The following is a 12,815-nucleotide window of genomic DNA, read 5'->3' as shown; positions in this document are numbered from 1 at the left end:
GTTTCTTCTCACTGTGTCAGTACAGTGCTCAAGTCGTTACAGCAGACAGTCGACACAGGTTGTGTGTTCCATGGTTTGGCCCCACTGTAGGCTGCTTTACTGCTCTGAGCACATCTAAGGTAGGCTGTGCTAAGCTGTGCTGTTCAGTTTGGGTGTATTACATACACGTTGACCTATGACATTTTCAACTTATGATGTGTTTATCAGGATGTAACCTGAAAGAAAGCTTCCGTGAATATTCACATAATGTTCTGGGCAAAGTCTTTTTCTCAGCCTAACACCCTCATCAGTTGCAATCCCAAGGACACAGACACACACTCAGACTGGGAGTGTGGACAGAAGAGAGGGCGGTCTAGAAAAGTGAGGGCAGGGTCTGGGGAGACCACGGGGAGAGAAGCGGCCCCAGGGCCAGTGCGAGGGGGTGGCCCTGAGCAGGCCAGGCCTGCCGGGCGGTGGAGTGGAGGGGACCCCTGACCTCAGCTGGCTGGTGGGGAGTATCCCCCAGCCCACCAGCCTCCTGGACAATCCAAAGGGCCAGAGGGCTGGGGAGAGTACAGAGTGGAGCTGGGAGGGCTGACCAGCTTACTTACTGACCAGACCACACAACCCCCAAGGCCAGGAGCCAGCCCTGAAGTCCTCAGTCCCGTAATCACCACAGTGTCAGGACCCTCTTCCTGGGACCCTGTGCCTCTCCAGGCTCATCTCTCACCACCATGCCTAGTTTGTTCTCTAAGCAAAAGACACACATCACATAAAGCAAGTAGTACCTAGGGTTTAAAACAGAAAACCACAGTTTCCTGCCCTGCTCCCCTCTCCCCCACCTAAAATCACGCTCCACAGATGTAGGTCTCTCGGCTATTTCTTCTGCTCATCACCTCCCTGTTGTGAAATAACTAGTTACACCACTTGTTCTCGAGTTTTCAACTCTAGACATCAACTGCCTGCCACGTAAGATGAAAACTCGGCTTCTGCTGCCACACCTCAGCCACATGCACGTGCACACGCACACACCCCTGCACACACGCACACACCCCTCACACACACACCCCTGGTATAATCAGGCAAACATTTTTGGTAAAATCAGTCTTTAGTATTCCCATAAATACTGCTCAAAACCTAGCTACATGATGTACTGTGATTAAAATAACCAGATAACGGCATTAAGCGGCCTTTTTGTTTCTCTCAGTGCCAAACTCTCTACCATGCTATGAAGCCGTCAATATGGTCAACCCTGTGCAGTGGTCTGTCTTCTGAGACAGCCTCCAGAAACCTCCATGCTTCCGCTCAGCCTAGTCTTGCGGTTCTGAGGCCCAAATTCTGGGGACCACTCTGTGCGCTCCCTCTGCTGCTTCCCACCACTGCTCCTGAGTCTGATTCAATTTTTTTTTTTTTTTCCTTTCTGGGGATTACTCCCTCATTTTGGTGGAGCACATCCTCTCACAACTAACAGAGGGGCTGTGAAGGAGCAGGCTTTCATCACCGGGGCTGTGAATGTTGCGCGTCTCCTCTCTTACACCTGGCACTTTGGCTGGGTGTGGCACTCTGAGTGAAGCTTAATTCCCTCAGCGCGGTGGAGGTGCTCCCTCGCTGTTCCCTCTTCCGGTGCTGCTGTTGGCAGTGGTGCCACTCTGGTGCCCAAACTTTTGTATGTGACACTTTCCCCTCTCAGGAAGCTTTCAGGACCTTCTCTCTATGCAGACTGTTATTAAATTTCATATGTTAGCCATCGGGTAGAACCTATGCCTGAAATCTTATACTCTAACAATTAAATTTGTCCTTTTTTCCCCCCCAGTTCTTGTATTTTGACATTTTTATTAGCAACTGGACCTCTCTTGTGGATCCTTTAATTCTTCTTACCTATTCACTCCTACTTTTCCTCTTCTTTTTGAGCTGCTTTCTAGGAAATATTCTTTCAATGGACCAAACGTTTGTGTCCCCTCATGCACAACGTGATGGTATTTGGAAATGGAGCCTCTGGGAGGTGATCAGGTCATGACAGTGGAGCCACCTGAATGGAATTAGTGCCCTTATATGAAGTGGCCAGAGAGTTAGCTAGCTCTCTTTCTGCCATGTGAGGACACAGCAGGAGTGTAGCTCTCTATAAACCAGGAAGGAGGCCCTCACCAAGAGTCCAATCCACCCAGCACTGAGATCTTAGACCTTCAGCCTCTACAACTGTGAGAAACAAACATCTGTTGTTTAAGCCACCCATCCTGTGCTACTTTGTTACAACAGCCTGAACTAAGACAATTCTCTGCTTTATCTTCCAATCTTTCTATTTGAATGTTCTATTTCTGGTATTTGTTGTTTGGTCGCTAAGTCATGCTAGACTCTTTGCCACTCCGTGGACTATAGCCTGCCAAGCTTCACTGTCCATGGGATTTTCCAGGCAAAAATACTGGAGTGGGTTGCCATTTCCTTCTCCAGGGGATCTTCTGGACCAAGGACTGAATCTGTGTCTCCTGCATTGCAGGCAGATTCTTTACCACTGAGCCATCTGGGAAACCTATTTATTTTATTTTTAATCTGCAAGAACTCACTCTTAATCTCTGAATGTATCGTTTTGATAGCATCCGATTCTTATTTCATTAATATAATTTCTGAGACTCTTAAGTATACAGTTTTAAAGTTTTCTTCTATATCTTCCCTGACCTGTTTCCTCTAATTTCTTTTCTTCTGTTTACTTTGTTCTATTCATGTTCAGGGATTTTCCTTAAATGTCTAGTAAACAGAGGCTATTTCTTCATATTTAAGAGAGAGGCACTGACAATCTGATTAAAAACTGTGTAGTAGCTATGGCCTGTTGAGTGGTGAGTGTCTTTGTAAAATAATAAAGCAATTAACACGTACAGACCCCACATGTAGGGCTCTGGAGGTTCTTGTCTTGAGCAGTGACCTAAAGACAAGATCTCCAATACAGCTGGCCAGCAGCACCTGGGCAGGTAAGTAGAGAGAGAGAAAGGGAAAGGAGCTCCTAAGTAAGTACACAGACTTTCACTCAGTCCCCTTACAGCCTGATCTCCATGTTTTACCAAAGGGAAAGAGAAATCGCCTTGCTACAGGAGATGGAAAAGAACTGGGTGTCTTAACTTCCTGTCATGACTTCAGACCCACCCTCTGGTTTCTAGCGTCATTCCATATCTCCAATCTCAGAGGAATTTCTGAGATTTGAAGATATGTCATTTCGTTTCATGATGACCTCCTTCTTTGCAACTTAGATCTTTCCTCATAAGCTGCCAATAGGAAGGGATTGGAGAACACAATCATGCACGTGTCCAAAAACCCACAGAAGTGTATCTGTAAGGTGACGTAGAAAGTGACAAAGACCTCAACTTTCTACAGACAGAAACCCACAGTTGCCTAGAAATATTGCAAAGCTCTTTTGAAAGTTACTCTACTTCTTGGGCTTCCCTGGTGGCTCAGACGGTAAAGAGTCTGCCTACAGTGCAGGAGACCTTGGTTTGATCCCTGAGTCGGGAAGATACCCTGGAGAAGGAAATGACAACCCACTCTAGTATTCTTGCCTAGAAAATCCCATGGGTGAAGGAGCCTGGCAGGCTAAACAGTCCATGGGGTCGCAAAGAGTTGGACACAACTGAGCGACTTCACTTTCTTTCTACTTCTTGGGTTACCTGAAAAATATGGATTTGTACTGTTTTTCCTCATACACATGAACAGCACCAAATCACCAAAGTACAAAAACAAAAAGGCCTGAGAACAAAGGATTTACTAGGCATGTGTTGCAGAGAATGCAAATAAAAAACTCCTGGATGCACACTTAACTTGCACCTGGTCACCACTGTTACCTGCCCATACTTTGTAAGGTGGAATTTTTAGCAGTTTTATCATCAACAGTAAAAATCAATTAGATATTTTTCAAAAGCCCTAAACCATGTCCTTTCCCTTTGCCTTACTTACACAATCTGAATTTCAATTTTTTCCAAGAAGAGTCATTAACTTTTGCAAGAAAAAAAAGAGAAAGGTGTAATTCTTCAGAGTCTGTTCTTAATTTCCATGGGAAGAAAAATCACTATCAATGCCATAAAATGCCATAAACTGGGGTGGCGGGGGGGGCCCATGTGGTTTTGAGTTTCTAAGCAATTTTCCTTGAGAAGGGGGTCGACACATCACCAGGTGCTCAATGAGGACCCTCGTGCTGGGGGATCTGCACCTGGATCCAGTCCTCCAGGAACAGGTGAGGGCAGCCCTGTCCCTGAGAGAAGCTCAGGTAAATGATTAGCGCCCCCCAGTGGTGATGGAATGATGCCCCATAGGACTCACACCTGTCGTCACCATCACACTCAGAAAAGTGGTTCTGTGTGCTTCAGAAAACATGTGCTTGACCTATTCGTGATGTTAAACAGAAACGTCTTCCTCCACAGAGACAGAGAAGCAATAGCATGACTCACAAATGAGAAAGCAGTATACTATATTTGATGCTGAGGAATTCCCTGGCAGTCCAGTGGTTAGGGCTCTGTGTGCTTCTACTGCAGGGGGGATGGGTTAGACCTCTGGTTGGGGAACTAAGATCCCACATGACTCACAGTGCAGCAAAAAAAAAAAAAAAATTAAACTTGATGTTGAGATAAACATTGAACTACGTCTGAAAACAGTTGTTACAGCTTTAAATGTCCTTTAAAATAAAGTCAAAATTACTAGGTGTGATAAATTCGAACTGTGCTGCCCTCTGCTGGTTACATGATAAGATTGTTAAAAGGTTTACAATTAGCCATTTTTGCAAATACATTACCTTTTGAATGTATACAGAAGAAAGTCATGTTCTACCTAGTATGTAGGGCATGCTCTGGTGATATTCCACTGGTCTTATTTCCTGAAAGGTTTTCGTTATATGAAAATTGGCTTGCCACTGTGATTAATTTATGGGAATAGGTGATGGCCAATGGGAATTTACGTTATACAGGCAGACACAGATAATAACAATATTCACTAGCATGCTAGAAAGTAGCGGGTGCTATGGGGGAAAGAAGGACCCAGGAGTGTGCGCGTAGGGTGCAGTAATCATTAAAGTACTAAACACGGGGCTTCCCTGGTGGCTCAATGGTAAAGAATCCACCTGCCAATGCAGGAGACACGGGTTCCATCCCTGAATCAGGAAGATCCCACATGCTGCGGCGCAACTAAGCCCATCTGCCACAGTTATGAAGCTTGGGCTCTAGAGCCCGGGAACTGCTACTGCTGAGCCCAGGCACTGCAGCTACTGAAGCCTGAGCCTGTAGAACTTGTGCGTTGCAACAAGAGAAGCCACTGCAAGAAGCCACCCTCACACTGCAACAAGGAGTAGCCCCCCATTTGCCGCAACTAGACAAAAGCCCATGCAGCAAAGCAGACCCAACACAGCCCCCCCAAAAAAGTATTAAATGTGGTGGTCAGAACAGGCATCACAGAGGTGAAATCTGAACCTCTGTGACTCCCCCAAGCCGAAACAAAAACACTGGACACAGGCTTTTGGGGTCCAAAATTCTGCAGTGTGTGAGGTGCATTCTGCAGTGTGTGAACCTCCTGCTTCCTGTTCCCCACCGCACGGACTAATGAAATTAACCAGGCACTGTGTGCATGACTAGATTCCCAAGGCTGTTTCCCCATGAACAGACCTGAGCTCGGGGACCCAGAGCCACTGTGGTGGCTGAACCTCCCACTTCCTGTGTCCTCAGGAGAAGTCTCATCCCCTGGTAATGTTCTAGCCATGTTCTAGCTGGCGTTCACAAAGCTGGTGCTCGTTATTTGAAAAACGTACGTGCTAAGTTGCTGTTGTTCAGTCACTAAGTTGTGTCTGACTCCTCGCAACCCCATGGACTCAGCATGCCAGGCCTCCTCCCTGTCCCTCAATATTTCCCAGAGTTTGCCAAGTTCATGTCCACTGAGTCAGTGATGCCATCCAACCATTTCATCCTCTGGCCCCCTCTTCACCTTTTGCCTTCAATCTTTCCCAGCATCAAGGTCTTTTCCAATGAGTCAACTTGTTCACATTAGGTGGCCAAAGTACTGGAGCTTCAGCTTCACCATCAGTCCTTCCAAGGAGCATTGAAGGCTGAGTACTCTGCATTCCCTCAAAAAAGACTTGGGTCTCTACTGTGTGGTTCAGTTTGAACTGTGTTGAGTGCCACACTAGCTGGGTGCTGGGCTCCAGAGGTGATGAGAGCACAGGTCTCTGGAGGCCCCGGGTGGTGGCAGAGGTCACCTGAAACCACCACCTGGGCTGCTCAGGATTAGGACGTGAGGGTCGGGGACTCCAAGCTCTTGGAGAAAAAACACCAAAAATGAGTCCCTGGGGGCAGCAAGAAGAATGGGGGTGTGAGCAGTCCAAAAAAGAAGAGTGACTTTTGAGAAAATCCACAATCTTAGTGGCAATATCTGGCATTTAGGAGATCAGGTGACTCAAATACTGCCTTGGGGTCACAATCTTGAAGAGAAAAGTAGAGGTGACCTTTATGGGTGACTGGGCACTGTCTGGGAGAGGAAGGGCATTTTAGATACAGAACTGCCCAGCACAAGAGGCCCTTCAAGACGTGGTCCTGCCTGTCTCCCCCCGTGTCTGCTGTCACCGCGACAGAACCCCTCCACCCACAGAGACCTACCTGCATTTCTGTCATTCGCATAGTGATCATTCATCCTTCCAAGACTATGGGCCTCAAACTTAACTTCCCTCCACTGAACAAACCCTCAGTCCAATTACCTTACTCTTCTTGAAAATGATTTTATACCCAAAGTCACAGAATGACATTTGTATTGGTGGGGCTGCACATTCTCTTTCCAGCCAGGAAACCTACCTGGTAAGAAGTCTGCAGGAAAAAGAGACCTGAGAAATGCAGATTCAAAGATAAAACAATGCAGAATTCCAAACATGAACCAGGTTCATGGTGCTGCTGGACAGCCTGAGGTTTGTCACTCTGACTGAAGGGACACGTGCTACTGCACCATAACCAAGCAGGTAACCTTCAAAAGCTGCATTAGTTTCCAAAGAGACACAGAGGTATTTTCACAGAAATACAGAATTTCTTGGGCATCAAAACAACCTGCAGGAGACCAGGCAGCACCCCAACCGCCACCATCCCCCTTCCTTGAAGGACGCTGAAGACATGGGAGAGCTGAGGAGCCACGTAACCATGGGTGCTGACACCAAGCCCAGGGGGCCCTCCCAGAGTGCTCCCTCAGCCCGATGGACACACGCTCGGGGCACAGGGACCAGACACCCCCAGCGAAGTAGTCATCAACTGTGAATTCCCTGAACTCTGAGACTACCTAGAACACAGCCCCTCTCCACTGAGGTTAGCTTAAGAAACACAAATATGAACCAGTAAGAAACTTTTCCTAAGGGCTGAGTTTACGTCTTTGTATTTTTATCAATCAGAATCACCATTCTGAGTTTTTTCTAACACACAAAAGAGGATGATCTCACTGAAGACAGAAAATACCATACTTACTGTCTCCCAGTGTTTAAATTCTAGAAGGGGAGTGGGGAGGAAGATGCAGAACATGTAAAATACAAAAATAAAAGTACTTGTTTTTTTTACTGCCTATATCACAAAGTTAAATTTAATAGATGTTTTTCTGCAAGTTTTTTTTTCATAGAGATTTTCCTATGTCAGGGCCTATAAATCTACCTCAAGTTTTTAAATTGGTACATCCCACAGTAAAATCTGCACTAATTCTATACTTTGATTTTGTACTGGTGAATCTCTGTTTCCAATACTCTGCCATCACAAGCTATGTGAAATCGACATTGTTTTTTATCTATTTTTCTGAACCTGCAGAAGAGATTCGGAAACTGAATTCCAGAGTCAACAAGTATGGGCAGCTAACTTTTTATTTTGAAACATGTTAGATCTGCAGAAAAACTATACAAACATGGACTTGCCATGTGGCCTCCATTCTCATCAACACAATACTGACAGGCAACCTGGTAAACCTACTGGAACCGCCTCAGTTTCCTCAGTGAGGTCCTTTTCTTCTAGTCCAGGATCCAATCCAGGAGACCCCACTGCAATTAGTCTGATCACGAACGTTCCCAGTCTCAGGGTTATGACCTTTTCACTTCACAGAGTAGTGCTGGGTTGTTTTGTAGAATGTTCCCCAATTTGGATTTGCCCACAGTTTTCTTCTGATGCAACTGAGGTTGTGTATTTTTGGCAAGAATTACACAGAAAATGTGGAGAAGGAAATGGCAACCCATTCCAGTATTCTTGCCTGGAAAATCCCACGGACAGAGGAGCCTGGTGGGCTACAGTCCATGGAGTCACAAAAGAGTCGGACACAACTGAGCGACTAAACACCACCACAGAAAATTAGGCTGTCCTTGATGCATGACATCAGGGTCCACGATGTTGATTAGCCTTTTACTAGTGATGCCAACCTTGAACATCTGGTAGAGGTGAGTCCACCAGGTTTCTGTTTTTGTGGCTGTTTGTCCCTCTGTGATTCCTAAGAATCTTGTTGGGAGATGCTCTGGGAGGATGTGGGTATCTGTTCCTCGCCATCTTTTATCATGCCCTAATTTTGGGGTCAGCAGCCAGGTGCTTCTTCAAGTTGGCTCCTGTGTCTTCCAACTTGTCCCCATCATTCTCTGAGCACTTCTTCACTTCCTGCCATCACAAGACTTTCCAAGCAGGCTCACTTTGTATTTTTCCCTACCCAGCCCCAGAATCAACCATTTCCCCAAGGATCACAGGTTCCTTTTAATGGAGAATGGTATTTAGAAACCAAGCTCTGGGCATAGGATGTACTCTATAAACATTTTAAACTGGGACAGACATTACCAAACTGCCTTCTGAAATCAGGCACAAAATGCCCCCCCCAAACACTACGAGAATGTCGGCTTCTCCACAATCTCACCAGCGCTCTTTAACGTTCTGGTAATCTGCTGGTCGTTGTAGTTCACATTTCCCTGTCTATTAGGATTATTGGCTGTCTGTGCTTCTTCTCTGAATCGTTTATATCCTTTGTCCTATTTTTCTACTGTTGTTTGTCTTTTTACCGGTTTGCAGGTGCTCTTCATATATTTTGGATAGCAATCTTTGCTTGTAAGTGCTGCAAATATTTTCTCCAACTATACTGCCTGTTTTACTTTTTTATGAAAGCTTTTGTCACACAAAAAAGAATATAAATAATACATTTATATATATTAAGTTGGTTCATACGATGTCATGTCTGTTGATTGCTTTTTTATGACTTCTAAGTTTCTGTGACCTGCTTAGGAAGTAGTGTTCCTTTCTCAATAAAATTAGAAAAATATTCACTTAAAAATTACATATATGTGCATATATGTATATATTTGTGTGTTTATATTTGTCATTTTATACTTAAAGAAATAAAACAAAAAACTCCAGATGGGTTACAGGTCTAAGTGTATATATATAAATAAGGGACACTTTGGCCTAATCCATCTGGAGTTCTTTTGGTTTGATTTTTCAAGTGTAGAATGACAAAGGGAATCTAAGTATTTTCTGGGTAATCAACTGTCATCACCGTTCACTGAAAAGCACACCCTTTCCCCAGTGATCTAAAATGTCATATGATCCCTACAAGGGAGTGACCGACAGTGCAGGCCCAGGAGTCAGCTGCTTGGGTTACAGTCCTGGCTCGACTGCCCACTAGCTACTTTGTTACTCTCTCCTTGACTTTTAGTTTTCTCATCCAAGACATGGAGAAAAATTTCCCACTTCATTGGGTTACTGTAAAAATGCTTAAAATAATGAGGACACCTATTAAACACTTAATACACATTGTGTTAGTCGCTCAGTCGTGTCCGACTCTTTGCGACTCCATGGACTGTAGCCCGCCAGGATCCTCTGTCCATGGGATTTTCCAGGCAAGAATACTGGAGTGGGTTGCCATTTCCTTCTCCAGGGGATCTTCCCAACCCAGGAATCAAACCTAGGTCTCCTGAATTGCAGGCAGATTCTTCACCATAAATTTGGATGCAAACATCAGTGTGTCTAGCCAGTGCTGTCCAAAAAACACATAATATGAGCCAAATATGTATTTTAACATTTTCTAGCAGCCACAGGAAACAGGGGCTTCCCTGGTGGCTCAGCTGGTAAAGAATCTGCCTGCAATGCGGGAGACCTGGGTTCCATTCCTGGGTTGAGAAGATCCCCTAGAGAAGGGAACGGCTATTCACTCCAGTATTCTGGCCTGGAGAATTTCATGGACTCTATAGTCCATGGGATCACAAAGAGTCAGACACAACTGAGCAACTTTCACTTACACTTACTTACTTATACAGTAAACAACTAAAAGATAAATGGTAAAAAATAACCTCAGTAATAAGTTTTATTTAACCCAATATATCTAAAACATTATCATTTCTACATATGATCGATATAATAAATATTCTGCCTTTTTTTTTGTACTAAGGTTTCAAAATCCTGGATTTGTTTTATGCTTAGAACATATTTCAAGAACTCAATGGTGGTTACCACTGAGACAGTGCAGGGCTAGACTAGTTCCTGACTTAGTTGTATAATATACTGTCACAACAATATGACACATATACCTACAGGAAAAGCGCTGAAAGAACTGAACAGCCATCCATGACTGAAAAAAATCTTTTGACAAACTAGAAACAGGATGAATTGTTTTTTCAACATGGTAAAAGGTATTTACAACTCACAGTAAATGTTATAGTTTGTGGGGAAATGCTGAAAGCTTTTCCCTTAAGATGGGGAAGACATGAAGGGTGTCCACACTCAGCAACTTCACTGGTACTGTGCTGGAGGGTTTTCTAACTCAATCTTCTCGGTCAGGAAGCCCCAGCAGAAATGGGCCCAAATGCCCCAGCCAATGAAATGGGGCAAGAAAAAGGGCAGAAAGATTGTAAAGAAGGAAAAAAAAAAAAAAAGAAATGATTATCTTACTAGTGGATTGACTATCCACATAGAAAAGGTTTAAAAAAAAACAAACCCTAAACTGTTAGAATCATTCACAGAGGTTGACAAGATTGCTGGTTACAAAGACAACATATAAAAGCACAAATTAAATTGTTTAGTTTCTAAGTCCTGCCCAACTCTTTTGCGACCCCCTGGACTGTAGCCCGCCAGGTGTCCTCTGTCCGTGGGATCTCCCAGGCAAGAACACTGGAGTGGGTTGCCATTTCCTTCTCCAGGGGATCTTCCAACCCAGGGGTTGAACCCACGTCCCCTGCATTGGCAGGTGGGTCCTTTACCATGAGCCACCAGGAAAGCCCAAACATTTAACACTTGGTGATAAATCAGTTCAACAATGTGTAAGAGTTTAATGGAAAAAAATTCTAAAATTGTGGTGAAAACCTTGACAGAGGACCTAAATCCATGGAGAGAGAAAGCACACTCAGGACCCGGCACGCTCAGCTGTCACTGTTCCCAGAGGACCGAGAGGTTCCATGTACATCTGTCACTGCGAAGCACGATCCCGGTAGGTTTTTACTTCTCTGTTTTGGGGGTTATAAGATGGGTGCTTCTGGCATGGGACAGACCATCAGAACAGAATACGAGCCCAGAAACCCTTGTAGATATAAACATTTGACATGTAACAGAGCTGGAAAAAAAAAATCACAGACTGAGTTTCCTATAAATGCTGCTGGCAATCCATCATTCACATGAATGCCAGGAAATATGAACGTCAACGGTCACAGTGGCACTTGCAGCAATAACCCCCAATGGAAACCACCTAAATGTCCAGTGAGAGTGGAGCAGACTTTTTTTAATAGTGGCATATTCAAAAGATAAAACGTTTTGTATGTTTGTGAAAGTGAATATAACTACATGAAACAACATGAATAAATCTCACAGGCAGAATGATAAGCAAAAAAAAAAAGAAAGTAAAGTAAAAGTCTTCAAAATCAGAAGAAAATTTTACTAGAAGAATTTTATACCAAGTCCAAAAAGTGTTAAAGACAGACCAAGAGAACACAGACCTCCCACATACCCTTTCGAAGGAAACTTCTAGAGAATGTACTTAAGGTAAATCAAAAACAGGAAAGACACAGGCCAAGGAAAAGGTGATTCAACAGAGAGGTAATCCCAAATGACTCTGGGGGGAAGTGGAAACAAAGGCCAGATAGCAGACCCAAGAGCAACTGATCTAGATTTGAGCAGAAAAATGATAGGCACAGGCCAGGAGGACACAACTGACTGAGGCACTTAAGCAGACAAAACACATCACAGATAAGCTTACAGCACAGCTGCTGTATTTTAGAAAACAACTGATAATTTCAAAGACAACTGGGCAAAGGGAAAAGCTAAGGCAATTAACAGCTCCAGGAAAAACAAAGAGTGGTACCAAGAAGACAGAATGACTGCAGAATACTACGTGGCTTGGCAATGTCGTGCCCAACAGAAAGTCTGCAGAGCAGGTCTGAAACTGGCCATCAAGAAGCAAGAAAAGAATATTGTTAAACAGCTTTAAAAATTCAAAATGGCTACCCCTTAGGAGGAGGATCTCAAGGTGGTGCAGGGAACTGCTGCTTTGCATTTTATTGTTTTTAGTTCTGTAACACAGTTTTCTTTTTTTCAAGATGGCAAATGTCTGTATTCGAAATTTACAAGACCAATTCTTCAAAGTCCAGTGCTGAGCGTCCTCCCATGACCCTTTCACCGTCACCTGCTACACCACACACACAGCAAACAAGCTGAAGCTGTTGGCTCAGACTGATGGTAAGTGTGGCTCAGACGGTAAAGCGTCTGCAATGCAGGAGCCCAGGTTCCATCCCTGGGTCGGGAAGATCCCCTGGAGAAGGACATGGCAACTCACGCCAGTACTCTTGCCTGGAAAATCCCATGGTAGGGTACAGTCCATGGGGTCACAGAGTCGGACACAAC

The 12,815-nt window shown here is 44.4% G+C and overlaps 1 protein-coding gene across 2 annotated transcripts in view; it reads right to left on the bottom strand.

The window, feature by feature from the left end:
- Window positions 1–12,815, bottom strand: part of CYTH1 (cytohesin 1) — a 79,717-nt gene that overhangs the window by 43,270 nt on the left and 23,632 nt on the right. The gene's annotated exons all lie outside the window — the stretch shown is intronic.

Source organism: Bos javanicus, chromosome 19, assembly GCF_032452875.1.
Source record: "Bos javanicus breed banteng chromosome 19, ARS-OSU_banteng_1.0, whole genome shotgun sequence".
Lineage (NCBI taxonomy): Eukaryota > Metazoa > Chordata > Mammalia > Artiodactyla > Bovidae > Bos > Bos javanicus.
This window is presented reverse-complemented; position numbering and strand designations above follow the sequence as displayed.